The sequence below is a fragment of the Lithobates pipiens genome, unplaced genomic scaffold (genome assembly GCF_037356315.1).
Source record: "Lithobates pipiens isolate NorthernLeopardFrog02 unplaced genomic scaffold, aLitPip1_a1.2 Scaffold_30, whole genome shotgun sequence".
Taxonomy (NCBI): Eukaryota; Metazoa; Chordata; class Amphibia; order Anura; family Ranidae; genus Lithobates; species Lithobates pipiens.
In genome coordinates this window covers 169,919,687-169,933,678 of record NW_027507791.1, presented here as the reverse complement: position 1 = coordinate 169,933,678, position 13,992 = coordinate 169,919,687, and the positions used below count along the sequence as shown (strand labels likewise).

The 13,992-nt window shown below is 43.6% G+C and overlaps 2 pseudogenes; both read right to left on the bottom strand.

Moving 5' to 3' along the window:
* Positions 1-1,625: 1,625 nt before the first annotated feature.
* On the bottom strand, positions 1,626-1,744 carry LOC143948845 (5S ribosomal RNA; annotated as a pseudogene).
* Positions 1,745-2,437: 693 nt separating this feature from the next.
* LOC143949226 (5S ribosomal RNA) lies at positions 2,438-2,556 on the bottom strand (annotated as a pseudogene).
* Positions 2,557-13,992: the final 11,436 nt, after the last annotated feature.

The window sequence follows — 13,992 nt, the reverse complement described above, 5'->3', positions numbered from 1 at the left end:
TCCCATACCTTCTGAATAAAATGGATAGATCGATCCCGGATGTTTGTTGGAGGTGAAATTCAGATATGGGGACCATGGGACACCTTTTCTGGGCATGCCCGACCTTGAGGAACTTTTGGGTTCCCAGTAGCGTGCCTTCTACACTTGACCGAACAGCCTGTTCGAAAATACAAAAAAACCCTCACAATGCAACTCCTGAATGCCGCCCGGGCCTGCATTCCCGCACTGTGGAGGCAGCCTCAGCCCCCATCCAAGGTGCTGTGGTATTCCAAAGTCAATCATATTCTCCGGATGGAAGAATTGACCGCCACCCTTCACAACACTGAAGAGGCATTTAGTGTTACATGGAGGCCCTGGAGGTATTTTACTGGTACTCGAGACTACATTCGGGAGGTGAGCAGTGTCCCCATCCCAGAAAACGACTGAACATCTAACGTTTACCTACGTAGGCCATGTCTGCCCTGGGTGGCATTCCCCCCCTCCCTTTTTGTCTTTATTTTTCTTTTTTTCCCCGCCGATATCCCCCCACCTCCTCTCTCTCCGTCTTTGCACTCTCTTCTTCCCCCATCCTCCCTTTTGACTATGCCTTGTCTCCTTACTAGCCTTTGGGACCCAGAAGAGCCCCAGGGTTCTGGACACGACCGGCTCATATTTTACTCTTGTTCACATAGGTCATGATAAGCTGGCTCGCTGTGGTCCCAGTTGCTCTCCATGATTACATTTGTCCGAACAGGGCTGCATTAGTTATACTGTACTACATGTCCGAGGTGGGGTTTCTCTATTTTCTGCATGAAACTGTAGGACTCCCCTCTGAGAACCCAGAGTTATTTGGCTGCCTATTTTTTGTTAGCATGTAATTGTGACCCTGGGTCATGCTGTATGGTTGACTGTTATATTTATGTTGTTCTACTTAATAAAAGAATAAAAAAAAATAAAAAAAATAAGTCAATGCCAACAGCTTAAACCTAAAGCCTATGGCATCGAGAAATCCCAGGCGGTCTCCCATCCAGGTACTAACCATGTCCCAACCCTGCTTAGCCTCTGAGATCAAATGCACGCTCAACCCTCTTGACAAACGCCAAGATGGTCACCTTGGGAAACAAACAAAAAAAACAAGTCAACGCCAACAACATAAAAAGAAGCCTGCGGCATCTGGAAAACCCAGGCGGTCTCCCATCCAGGTACAAACCAGGCCCAACCCTGCTTAGCCTCTGAGACCAAACGAGATTGGGCGCTTTCAGGGTGTTGTGCCCGTAAGCAATTTCTTTGTGCACTCTCAACCCTCTTGACAAATGCCAAGATGGTCACCTTGGGAAACAAGGGAAAAAAAACAGGTCAAAGCCAACAACATAAAAAGAATCCTACGGTATCCGGTATTCCCAGGCGATCTCCCAATCAAGACACTAACCAGACCAGATCCTTCTATGTCACCTGGTCTTCCCAGGCAGTCTCCCATCCAGGTACTAACCAGGCCTGATGCTGCTAAGCCTCTGAAATCAGATGAGATCGGGTGCTTTCAGGGTGATGTGGCCGTAAGTGTTCTCTTCAAGACACGCCCAACCCTCTTGACAAACGCCAAGATGGTCGCCTTGAGAAACAAGTTCAAAGCCAACAACAAAAAAAGAAACCTATGGCACCTGGTATTTCCAGGCGGTCTCCCATCCAGGTACTAACCAGGCCCGACACTGTTTAGCCTCTGAGATCAGATGAGATTGGGCACTTTCAGGGTGATGGGGCCGTAGGTGATCTCTTTGGGCACTCTCAACCCTCTTGTTAAGCGCCAAGATGGTCACCTTGGGAAACAAGCGAAAATAAACAGGTAAACGCCAACAACATAAAAAGAAGCCTACGGCACCTGGTATTCACAAATAGTCTCCCATACAGGTATTAACCAGGCCGTACACTGCTAGGTCTCCGAGATCAATGAGATTGTGCGCTTTCAGGGTGATGTGGCCATATGTGTTCTATTTAGACACTCTCAACCCTCTTGACAAATACCAAGATGGTTATCTTGGGAAACAAGTGAAAAAAAAAGGTCAACGCCAACAACATAGACCCTGGCGGTCTCCCATCTGACCCAGACCCTGCTTAGCCTCTGAGATTTGGCACTTTCAGGGTGATGTGACCTCAGACGAACGCTTTGGGACATACTCAAAACTCTTGACTGATGCTAAAATGGTCACCTTGGGAAACAAGCGAAAGAAAAACAGGTCAAAGCCAACAATATAAAAAGATTCCTACGGCACCTTTAATTAGGTACTATCCAGGCCGGACCCTGCTTAGCCTCTGAGATCAGATGAGATTGGGCGCTTTCAGGGGGATGTGGCCGTAGGAGATTTCTTTGGGCTCTCTCAGCCCTCTTGACAAATGCCAAGATGATCACCTTGGGAAACAAGCGGAAAAAAAAAACCATGTCAACGCCAACAACATAAAAAGAATCCTACGGCACCTGGTATTCCCAGTTGGTCTCCCATCCAGTTACTAATCAGGCCCGACAATGCTTAGCCTCTGAGATCAGACAAGATCAGGCACTTTCAAGGTGATGGGGCCATAGGCGATCTCTTCGGGCACTCTCAACCATCTTGACAAACGCCAACATGGTCATCTTGGGAAACAAGCGAAAAAAACCAAGTCATTGCCAACATTGGAGGCTAAGCAGGGTTGAGCAATCAGTTTCCTTGCCTGAAATAGGCATCTCAGAACTGCCATCTGGCTACTTCCCGGGTTTCCAACTCCTTCAACTAATCCCAGGAGACAATACTTCGCCTCCATCCTGGTGGAGGTTCCAACCACCCGATCAATGGTTCCTGTCACCTCTGTCCAGTAGCGGATCAACTTCGGGCATCTCCAAAACATGTGCATCATGTCTCCCCCCATGTTCCCGCACCGGGGGCAACTTGCGTCCGGCCGTTCGGCCAAACTGAAAAAGTTTACGAGGAGCATAATAGGTTCTATATAATAAGAACAGATGTGACATCCTCTGTGAGGAGAGCCACAATTCACCACAGGCAGGATTCCTGTGGCTGAGGGTTTAGTACACACCCCACACTATATAAGGCCGCCAGCACGGCGGCCTTGTATAGTGTGTTGCGGTGGTCAGGGAAAGAGGACGACAGGCAGGGACAGTGTCTTTACTGCTTGGGAACCTAGCACTGTTACAGTGGGTGTTATGTGCCTCCTGCACAGTACACACCTGAAGCTACCCTTTATTACTGGTGTTCAATTTCTGCAATACATGCATCTGCAGTGCAGAAGTTAGAGTCGGTGTTGTGTGCCTCCTGCACAGTATACACCTTATTGCTGGTGTTCTGTTTCTGTAATACAGGAACCTAGCACTGTTACAGTGCTAGGGTGTACAGAGAAGCTGGTATATATAGAAGACTACAGCATACAGAAGAAAGGCTAGTGAATACAGAATACAGGTTTCGTGTATGTAGATAGGCTTGAGTATACAGAGATGCTAGAGTAAACAGTGAGGCTGGGGTACACAGAGAGGCTAGTTTAAAGACAAATACAAAGATGTTAGTGTATATAGAGAGGTTAGTGTATAGAGAGAGTCGAGTGTATACAGAAAGGACAGTGCATATAGAGAAGCTAGTGTATACAGAAAGGGTATACATGAAAGCTGAGATTCTATACAGAAGACTGGGTAGTGTATACAGAGAGTCTAGTGGGTACAGAAGACAGGCTGGTGTATTCTAGCTAGATTTTACAGTCTAGTGTATACAGAAGACAGGCTGTGGTATACAGAGAGTTTAGTGTATTCAGAGAGTCTAGTGTATACATAAGACTGGCTAGTTTACACAGTGTTTACAGAGATGCAAGGGTGTACAGAGAAGCTGGTATATATAGAAGACTACAGCATACAGAAGAAAGGCTAGTTAATACACAATACAGAAGACTCGTGTATGTAGATAGGCTTGAGTATACAGAGATGCTAGAGTAAACAGTGAGGCTGGGGTACACAGAGAGGCTAATTTAAAGAGAGATATACAAAGATGTTAGTGTATATAGAGAGGTTAATGTATAGAGAGGGTCGAGAGTATACAGTAAGGACAGTGCATATAGAGAAACTAGTGTATACAGAAGACAGGCTTGGGTATACATCAAATCTGACAGTGTATACAGAAGACTGGGTAGTGCATACAGAGAGTCTATTGGGTAAAGAAGACAGGCTGGTGTATTCTAGCTAGTTTTTACAGTCTAATGTATACAGAAGACAGGCTGTGGTATACTGAGGGTTTAGTGTATTCAGAGAGTCTAGTGTACAGAGATGCAAGGGTGTACAGAGAAGCGAGAAGCTAGTATATATAAGGCTAGTGAATACAGGCTAGTGAATACAGAATACAGACTCGTGTACGCAGATAGGCTTGAGTATACAGAGATGCTAGAGTAAACAATGAGGCTGGGGTACACAGAGAGGCTAATTTAAAGAGAGGCTAGTATATACAAAGATGTTAGTGTATATAGAGAGGTTAGTGTATAGAGAGAGTCGAGTGTATACAGATAGGACAGTGCATATAGAGAGACTAGTGTATACAGAAGACAGGCTTGGGTATACATCCAAGCTGACAGTGTATACAGAAGACTGGGTAGTGTATACAGAGATTCTAGTGGGTACAGAAGACAGGCTGGTGTATTCTAGCTAGTGTTTACAGTCTAGTGTATACAGAAGACAGGCTGTGGTATACAGAGGGTTTAGTGTATTACAGAGATGCAAGGGTGTACAGAGAAGCTAGTATATATAGAAGACTACAGCATACAGAAGAAAGGCTAGTGAATACAGAATAAAGGCTGGCTTCTACGGAGAGGCTACCACTACGGAGATGCAGAACACTATCTAGGGTATATAGAGAGGCTAGATTATACAGAGAGGCTAGTGCATAGAGTGAAGCTATTGTATATAGAAGCCTGGTTAGTGTATACAGAGAAGCTAGTGTGTACAGAAGAAAGGCTAGACAGGTTATAAAGAGAGACAAGTTTTTACAGAAGACAGTTTGGGGTATACAGAGATGCTAGTTTATACAGAGAGACTAATGTATACAGAAGACGGGCTAGTGTATTCAGAACATAGGCTAGTGTATATCGAAGACAGGCTATTGTATGCAGAAGACCGGCTAGTGTAAACATGCTGGTGTATATAGAGAGGCTAGTGAATTTAGAGGGTAGGCTAAGTGATAATAGAAGACAATCTGGGCTATACAGAGACATTTCATCATTTCATCTAGCTCACATCTCTAATGGAGTTTGTCTCATTGCCATGTTATGCCTTTTCATTCTTATGCTAAATATAGATCACTACACGATTTTAATCATCCACATCAAGCATGCAATAAAACTATCATACATCAAAATAAACCATGTACTCTTTTGCTCTATTTTGCATATTTGTAACGGGACTGTGAGTATGTGACAGTCCTGACACACCATCCTGACTTATTTTTCTATATTTCTTATTAGAAATGGAGAGTACTATCTCAAAATCCGCTTAAATCTATTCACTTCGATGAGTTCTACCGCTAATTGTACCTTAATGCAAAATGTTCACAAAACCATCCATTTGCTACCAGACATGCTGCACATACTAAGAGTAATGTAAATATCGCTCTCTAACGATGTAAACAGTTTTATTGCTTTTCTGACCGAGTATCTCTGACATTAACTGAGTATCTCTCTGCACTTGGATCTTAATAATAATAATAATAATAATAATAGGATTGTGTAATGCAAACATCAACTAGTCTAATATAAGCTTTCTCATTGGTACCGGCATATCCTTTAAATTTAGACTAACGCAACTATTTCTCGGCCATTTTCAAGCTAAGCTTTCAATCTCTTACCTTTGAACAGCGATACTTCCTCCCTACAATATTAAGCCATTTAAATGTCCTATTGGTCGCCTATATTATACAACTCTCTGAAAACCCTATATGTAGAGAATAAAACTAGTCTTACATCTAAATAAAACAGTTTTATTGCTCAGCCAAGTATCAGCTGTCATGACAAATAAAGTTTCCACTGTTTGACTCTATTTTCTGTATTACTTCTTTTTCTCCACCTTATCTGTCACAGTTAAAACACAGTGACAAAACATTTCTTTTTACCGCAGCAAAATGTGAGAAAAGCAGTGTAAGCCGTCTTTCTGCCATATGCAACCATCTCTCGCTACCTCTATGCAATAGGATTCTCTTTCCAGTGGAAACGGAAAACAGTCAGTGTAAGCCGTCTTCTTGAGCATCAAAATTAATGGAACGATTTACACGTTGGAATTTGCAAGCTACGTCAATTTACTGTTAAATAGAGTACCTTTGCATTTATCCCTTGACTTTGCTACTATCCCTTGATCCCTTTTGTGTATTCACTATATCTCGACTATACATACTGCCTCAAAATTGTCCTAATTTGTTTTGCTATACTTATTATTATTATTTTATAGAGATTACTATCTCTAAATCATTGTAACAAATTATAATGTCTACAGCTAATTTTACGTTAAAGCAAAAGTCACACAAAACCATCTTTTTAAAACCTTTTACACACTGCACATTAAGATTAATGCAACCATCTCTCGCTACCTCTATGCAATAGGATTCTCTTTCTGACTCTATTTTGTGTATTACTTTTTCTCCACATTAACTGTCACACTGATAACCATTTGTAACACATAACACTTGCAACACATTTTTTAACAGCGGCAAAAAGTGAGAAAAGCAGTGGGACTTGATTGAGAAGTGGTTGCAGTAGCAAAGCATAGCAATACAGTTTGATTACATTAATAACACATAATGCAACTATTTTACATTCATTTTACATTCACATCATGCATACATCCTAATGTAAGCTGTCTATCACTATTAATGTTCATGGTTACTGATACATTATGCCGATGACCAATGGAAACGGAAAACAGTCAGTGTAAGCCGTCTTCGTGCGTAACATATTTAATGGAACGATTTACACGTTGGAATTTTCAAGCTACGTCAATTTACTCTTACTCTTTAGCTGATTAGCTCACACTTTGCTGTATGTAGCCGCGTTTACATGTAAGTAACCAATGGGGATTGACATTTCATGTCCATCTCACATCTCTAATGCAATTTGTCTCTTTGCCATGTCATACTTTGCCAGTTATTATACTTTCTCATCCGATAGAAACCTAGTCGTTGCTGATATTTCATGATTACAGCAATCATCTCATCTAATTGCTATTCCGACATTCTGCCTTGGTATTACTTTGCTGTCTCAATATTATCTTTTCTAATTTTCTAATTTTGCTAAATTAGATTATAGAGTTTGCTATGTCTAAATCCAGGTTACCTACTCACCTTTATTACGTATACTGCTAATTTTAGGATAATACAAAACCATCTTATTGCTTCTTTACACGCTGCACATATTAAGAGTAATGCAAAGCTACCGTGAACAGTTTAATTGCTCGTCTCACATTTAGCTGGTATCTCTCTGCTATAGGAAACTGAATTTGTACTAGAACGATCACTCATCTAATATCAGTCCACTCAGTGCTACCGGGATAACTTTTACATTTAGAGTAATGAAATGATTTCTCAGTCATTTTGGAGCTACTGCAACTAACGCTTCCGATCTCATTTCGACTGCAATACTTAATCTCTGCTATTGCAGAATATTTAGCTGCTTAGCTCACACCTTGCTGTACGTAGCCCTGGAGATTGGCATTTCAACTCTAATTCATATTCACATTTCTAATGCAGTTTGTCTTTTTGCCATGCCATCCTCTGTTAGTTATTATGCTTTCTCGTCCTTGTGCTCCAATATTGGGGTATATTCACTACATGATTAAAGACACGTAATGAACTTGATTGATAAAAACCTACACACGTTGTTGCTGTTATTTCGTGTATTTCCACTTAAACCCGTTATAGTTATTTTGCTATATTGATTACTAGTATAAACAGATTACTATCTCTAAATCCTGGTAAACCAGCTCACACTAAACCATCAAATTTCTACCTTACACGCAGCACATATTAACATATTAACATTTAGCCGGTATAGTGAAATAGTAAACGAAATGTGTAGATCACTCATCTAATATCGTCTTTTCAGTGCTGCCGGAACATATTTTAAATTTAGAGTAATGCAACGATTTCTCAGTTTTATGAAGCTACTGCAACTAACGCTTTGAATCTCTTTCCTGATAAATTACGCTCTGCAATATTAAGCCATGTAAATTGTCCTATTGGTCTGCTAACAATGCTATGTATAATAATACAAATCTTTTAAAAGCAATATCGTCTCACTGCAATACTTACACTCTGCATAATATATATGAATAATGCGAATAATGCTAATAATAAAGTCGTCTAAAACTCGGCTATAAGTAGAGAATAAAACTATCTTACATCAAAATAAACCATGTACTGCCAAACCAATAACGGCCAATTACTTAACGTCTATCAGTCAATGACTTAACAAAATAAACTTAGCACTCTTTTGCTTTATTTTGAATAGTTGTAGTTCTCCACATTAACTGTCACATTGATATCACCACTGACAATACACCACTTTTTAACAGCACCATATGAAAAAAGCACTTTATATGTTTCAAAAGTAGTTGCATTAGCAAAAAATAAAGTCCTGTCTTCTTTACACGCTAGCTTTTCTGTATACATTAATCTCTCTGTGTACACCAGCCACTCAATATAGACTAGCCTCTCTGTCTTCTGTATACAGGTGCCCGTAATCTATATACACTAGCCTGCCTTCTTTTTACAATAGTCTCGGTGTCCCAGCGTCTCTGCATACAATAGCCTCACTGAATTCCCCAGACTGTCTTCTGTATACACAAGCCTATCTGTAAAAAAAAATAGCCGTTCTTCTGCATACTCTAGCCTCTCTGTGTAACACAGTCTCTCTCTGGATTCCCTAGCCTACATCTCTGCATACCCAGGACCTTCCTCTGTATAATCTAGCCTATCTGTATACACTAGCCTGTCTTTTGTACAAATTAGCTTCTCTGTAGCCGGTCTTCTGTATACACGATCCTCACTGTCTACTCTTGGTTGTCTTTTGTATACACTAGCATCTCTTTATACATATACATATACAGCTCTCTGTATACCCAAGCCTCTCTGTATACACTAGTCCACCGGTATACACTAGCAAGTCTGCCTACACTATCCTCTCTTTGTAACTCAACTTCTCTCTCTGTATACCTTAGCTTCCATCTCTGCATACCCAGGACGTTCTTCTCTATAATCTAGCCTATGTGTATACACTAGCCGGTCTTCTGTAGACATTAGCCTCCCTGTATAAACTAGCTGGTCTACTGTATACACTAGTCCGTCTGTATACACTAGCAAGCTTGCATACACTAGCCTCTCTGTGTAACCCAGCCTCCATCTCTGCATACCCAGGACGTTCTTCTCTATAATCTAGCCTATTTGTATACACTAGCCTGTCTTTTGTACACATTAGCCTCTCTGTATAAACTAGCCGGTCCTCTGTATACACTAGTCCATCTGTATACACTAGCAAGTATGCGTACTCTAGCCTCTCTCTCTGTATAACTTAGCCTCCATCTCTGCATACCCAGGACGTTCTTCTGTATAATCTAGCCTATCTGTATACACTAGCCATCCATCTCTGCATACCCAGGACGTTCTTCTGTATAATCTAGCCTATCTGTATAAACTAGCCTGTCTTTTGTACACATTAACCTCTCTGTATAAACTAGCCGGTCCTCTGTATACACTAGTCCGTCTGTATACACTAGCAAGTCTGTGTAACCAAGCCTCTCTCTCTGCATACTCTAGCCTCCATCTCTTGCATAAACCAGGACCTTCTTCTGCATAATCTAGCCTATCTGTATACACTAGCCTGTCTTTTGTACACATTAGCCTCTCTGTGTAAACTAGCCGGTCTACTGTATACACTAGTCCATCTGTATACACTAGCAAGTCTGCATACTCCTGCCTCTCTGTGTAACCCAGCCTCGCTCTCTCTCTCTGTATACCCTAGCCTCCATCTCTGCATACCAAGGACGTTCTTCTGTATAATCTAGCCTATCTGTATAAACTAGCCTGTCTTTTGTACACATTAACCTCTCTGTATAAACTAGCCGGTCCTCTGTATACACTAGTCCGTCGGTATACACTAGCATCTCTTTATACATTAGCTCTCTGTATACCCAAGCCTCTCTGTATACACTAGTGCACCGGTATACACTAGCAAGTCTGCATACACTAGCCTCTCTTTGTAACCCAACTGCTCTCTCTGCATACCCAGGACGTTCTTCTCTATAATCTAGCCTATCTGTATAATCTAGCCTATCTGTATACACTAGCCATCCATCTCTGCATACCCAGGACGTTCTTCTCTATAATCTAGCCTATTTGTATACACTAGCCTGTCTTTTGTACACATTTGCCTCTCTGTATAAACTAACCGGTCTTCTGTATTACACTAGTCCCCCTGTATACACTAGCAAGTATGCATACTCTAGCCTCTCTCTCTGTATACCCTAGCAAGTCTGCATACTCCTGCCTCTCTGTGTAACCCAGCCTCACTCTCTCTCTGTATACCCTAGCCTCCATCTCTGCATACCCAGGACGTTCTTTTGTATAATCTAGCCTATCTGTATAAACTAGCCTGTCTTTTGTACACATTAGCCTCTCTATATAAACTAGCCGGTCCTCTGTATACACTAGTCCGTCTGTATACATTAGCAAGTCTGTGTAACCAAGCCTCTCTCTCTGCATACCCTAGCCTTCATCTCTTGCATAACCAGGACCTTCTTATGTATAATCTAGCCTATCTGTATACACTAGCCTGTCTTTTGTACACATTAGCCTCTCTGTATAAACTAGCCGGTCTACTGTATACACTAGTCCATCTGTATACACTAGCAAGTCTGCATACTCCTGCCTCTCTGTGTAACACAGTCTCTCTCTCTGTATACCCTAGCCTCCATCTCTGCATAACCATGACGTTCTTCTGTATAATCTAGCCTGTGTTTTGTACACTTTAGCCTCTCTGTATAAACTAGCCGGTCTTCTGCATACACGAGTCTCTCTTTATACCCTTGGATGTCTTTTGTATACACTAGCTGCTCTTTATACATTAGCTCTCTGTATACCCAAGCCTCTCTATACACTAGTCCGTCTGTATACACTAGCAAGTCTGCATACACCAGCCTCTCTGTGTAACCCAGCCTCTCTCTCTGCATACCCAAGATGTTCTTCTCTATAATCTAGCCTATTTGTATACACTAGCCTGTCTTTTGCACACATTAGCCTCCCTATATAAACTAGCCGGTCTTCTGTATACACTAGTCCGTCTGTATACACTAGCAAGTATGCATACTCTAGCCTCTCTCTCTGTATACCCTAGCCTCCATCTCTGCATACCCAGGACGTTCTTCTGTATAATCTAGTTTATCTGTATACACTAGTGTATACAGACAGACTAGTGTATACAGAGGACCGACTAATGTGTACAAAAGACAGGCTAATGTATACAGATAGGCTAGATTATACAGAAGAACGTCCTGGGTATGCAGAGCGCTCAGCTTCAAGGTATGGCCAACGTGAGTAATATGAGGGACACTCCTCACCCCCGCCCCCACCTACCAGATCTGAGTTTCATCCCCTTGCCCTCTCTGCCCCGGTCATCTGGTGGCAGTTTTATGCACTCCCTGGCCCCCACCCATTCATAATCCTTACCGACCTTTCTTTCCGCTGCTCACAGGAACACACTGGATGACTTGTCTAATTAACCAACTTGTACAAGACACAGCTATCCTCCTGTCTGACACCGGTCCCCCTTGGAGGCTTTACCCCTCACTGTTTGGGTGGTCCCTGCCTCTCCCTGGATGCTCCACATATACCACAACGACATTGTCAGAGGGGCACCACTTGACAGGACACAGGGCTTTCATTCCGGTGGCATCTCCCATTGGAGGAAGGGATGATGGCCCCAACCCCTTGGCAGCAGGTTCTTTCATGTACAGACCAGGGCGGCTCATCTTCCCTTCTGGAGTCTTGACCTTAGATGGGGGAGTTGCACTTTGGGGGGTCTGAGTGATACCTAATGCGCTGTACTGGAAGGGCTTGACATTCCCGCATATGTGTCCCCTCCCCCTGGATGCGCCCCTTGTCCCCCCCCTCTGGCTCCCACCTACTCTTTGCCGACATTGCCTTCTGCAGCTTTCGGGGACCCTGGATGACTTATTTATTGAGCCTATTGGTACGAGACACTGCTTCCCTCCAGGGTGACTCTGGACCCCCCTGGAGGATTTACCCCTTACTGTTTGGGCGGTCCCAGCCTCCCTCTGGATGCTCTACACAGCCCCCGATGGCGATGCAGGAGAGACACTAATTGGCGGGCCCTAGGACTGCTGCTCGGGTGAAGTCTCCCATTGGATGGAGGGATGGTGGCCCCAGCCCCTTGCCTGCCGGATTTTCCATGCACCGACCAGGGCTGCTCCTCTTTCATCTTGATGTGGTGACCATGGAGGGGAGGAGTTGAAATTTATGGGGTCCGGGTGTTTGCTGGTGGGAGTGCGCTAAAGGACTTGACATTTCTGCATGTTTGTCCCCTCTCCCCTGTTTCCCCCCTCCCTTCCCCCCCTTCCCACCCTTCCCTTCCCTCCTTTCCCTCCCCCTTTCCCCCTTCCACTCCCCCTTTCCCCCTTCCACTCCCCCTTTCCCCCCTTCCACTCCCCCTTTCCCCCCTTCCCTGCCCCTTTTCCCCCCGGGGCGTGGACAGGGGAGAGGGGGTAAGGAGAGGACAATCTGCCAAAGGGAGAAATGCATTTGTGCATGCCTATGTTTAGGGCGAGCCGAGGAGACCCCTCAGTGCTGACAGTTATATGCTCTACCTCTGTTTTGGTTATACTATTGTTTTTTGTTTCTTTGATGTTACTGATTGTCTTTTATTTGCATAGCGGTATCAGACGTGACATTTACCACTGCCGGGACTGGGGGGACTAGGATTCGGGGGCTCCCTCTCCGACCTGTCTACCCAATAACCCAAGTAGGACAGCGCTTTAAACCCAGTGTACATCTGGTAAGCGCTATAGCATAATTGTGCTGTTTTAGTATACCCTTCCTGTACTGTTGAGTGCGGACAACCCTTAATTTCCCTCTCCCCCTGGGGTTGGGGTGCCCGGCCTCTTTTTCCCTTTACCTTTCCTTCCATTTGCCCTTCCTTTCTCCCCCTTAGTTCCCGCCATGCATTACCTACCCAAAACCTACCTTGGTTCAACTTTCTTTGCTTTTCTCTGACGTCCCCCTCCCCCTCCCCGAGGAGCGATGGGAGACTCAGTCAAGGTCACCTCTCTAAACGTTAAGGGACTGAACTCCCCTGAAAAACGGTGGATCCTCCTGGGAAAACTGAAAACTGAACACATCCTGTACTGATGTGGCCTTTATACAAGAAACACATTTTAAAAATACTAGCCTCCCCTTTCTATGGTCCAGATCCTTCCCTAAGGTCTACCACTCTACTAACCCCTCCTCTCCATTCTGATCTCTAGCAGGCTCCCCTGGGTTCTCCAGGATTCTCTGGTGGACCCTGGGGGCCAATATCTTTTTCTTAGGGGCCACATTGGAGAGCGCCTTTTTACATTTGCCACTGTGTACGCTCCCAATGATCACCAAGACACGTTCCTCAGAACTACCCTGCACAGATTATGTGACTTTCGGGAGGGCCAATTGATATTAGGTGGGGACTTTAATGTCCCCTTTCGCCATCGGTTGACACTTCTGCCTCTTGCTCCTCGCTCCCTACCCCTCACCTAGGTCTCTATTCTGGCACCTTAATGAGAGCCTCATCCAGATACCGGAAGTTTTAGCAGATGTGACCAGGGAATTGAACCTTTATTTCCAAGAAAACTAAAGCAGGACTGTGACCCGGGGATAATTTGGGAGGCTCACAAGTCAGTACTCCGCAGGGTACTTATCAGGAACAGCTTGCTAATCTGTTTCGTGAACTTGCCTCTGTGGAAGCGAA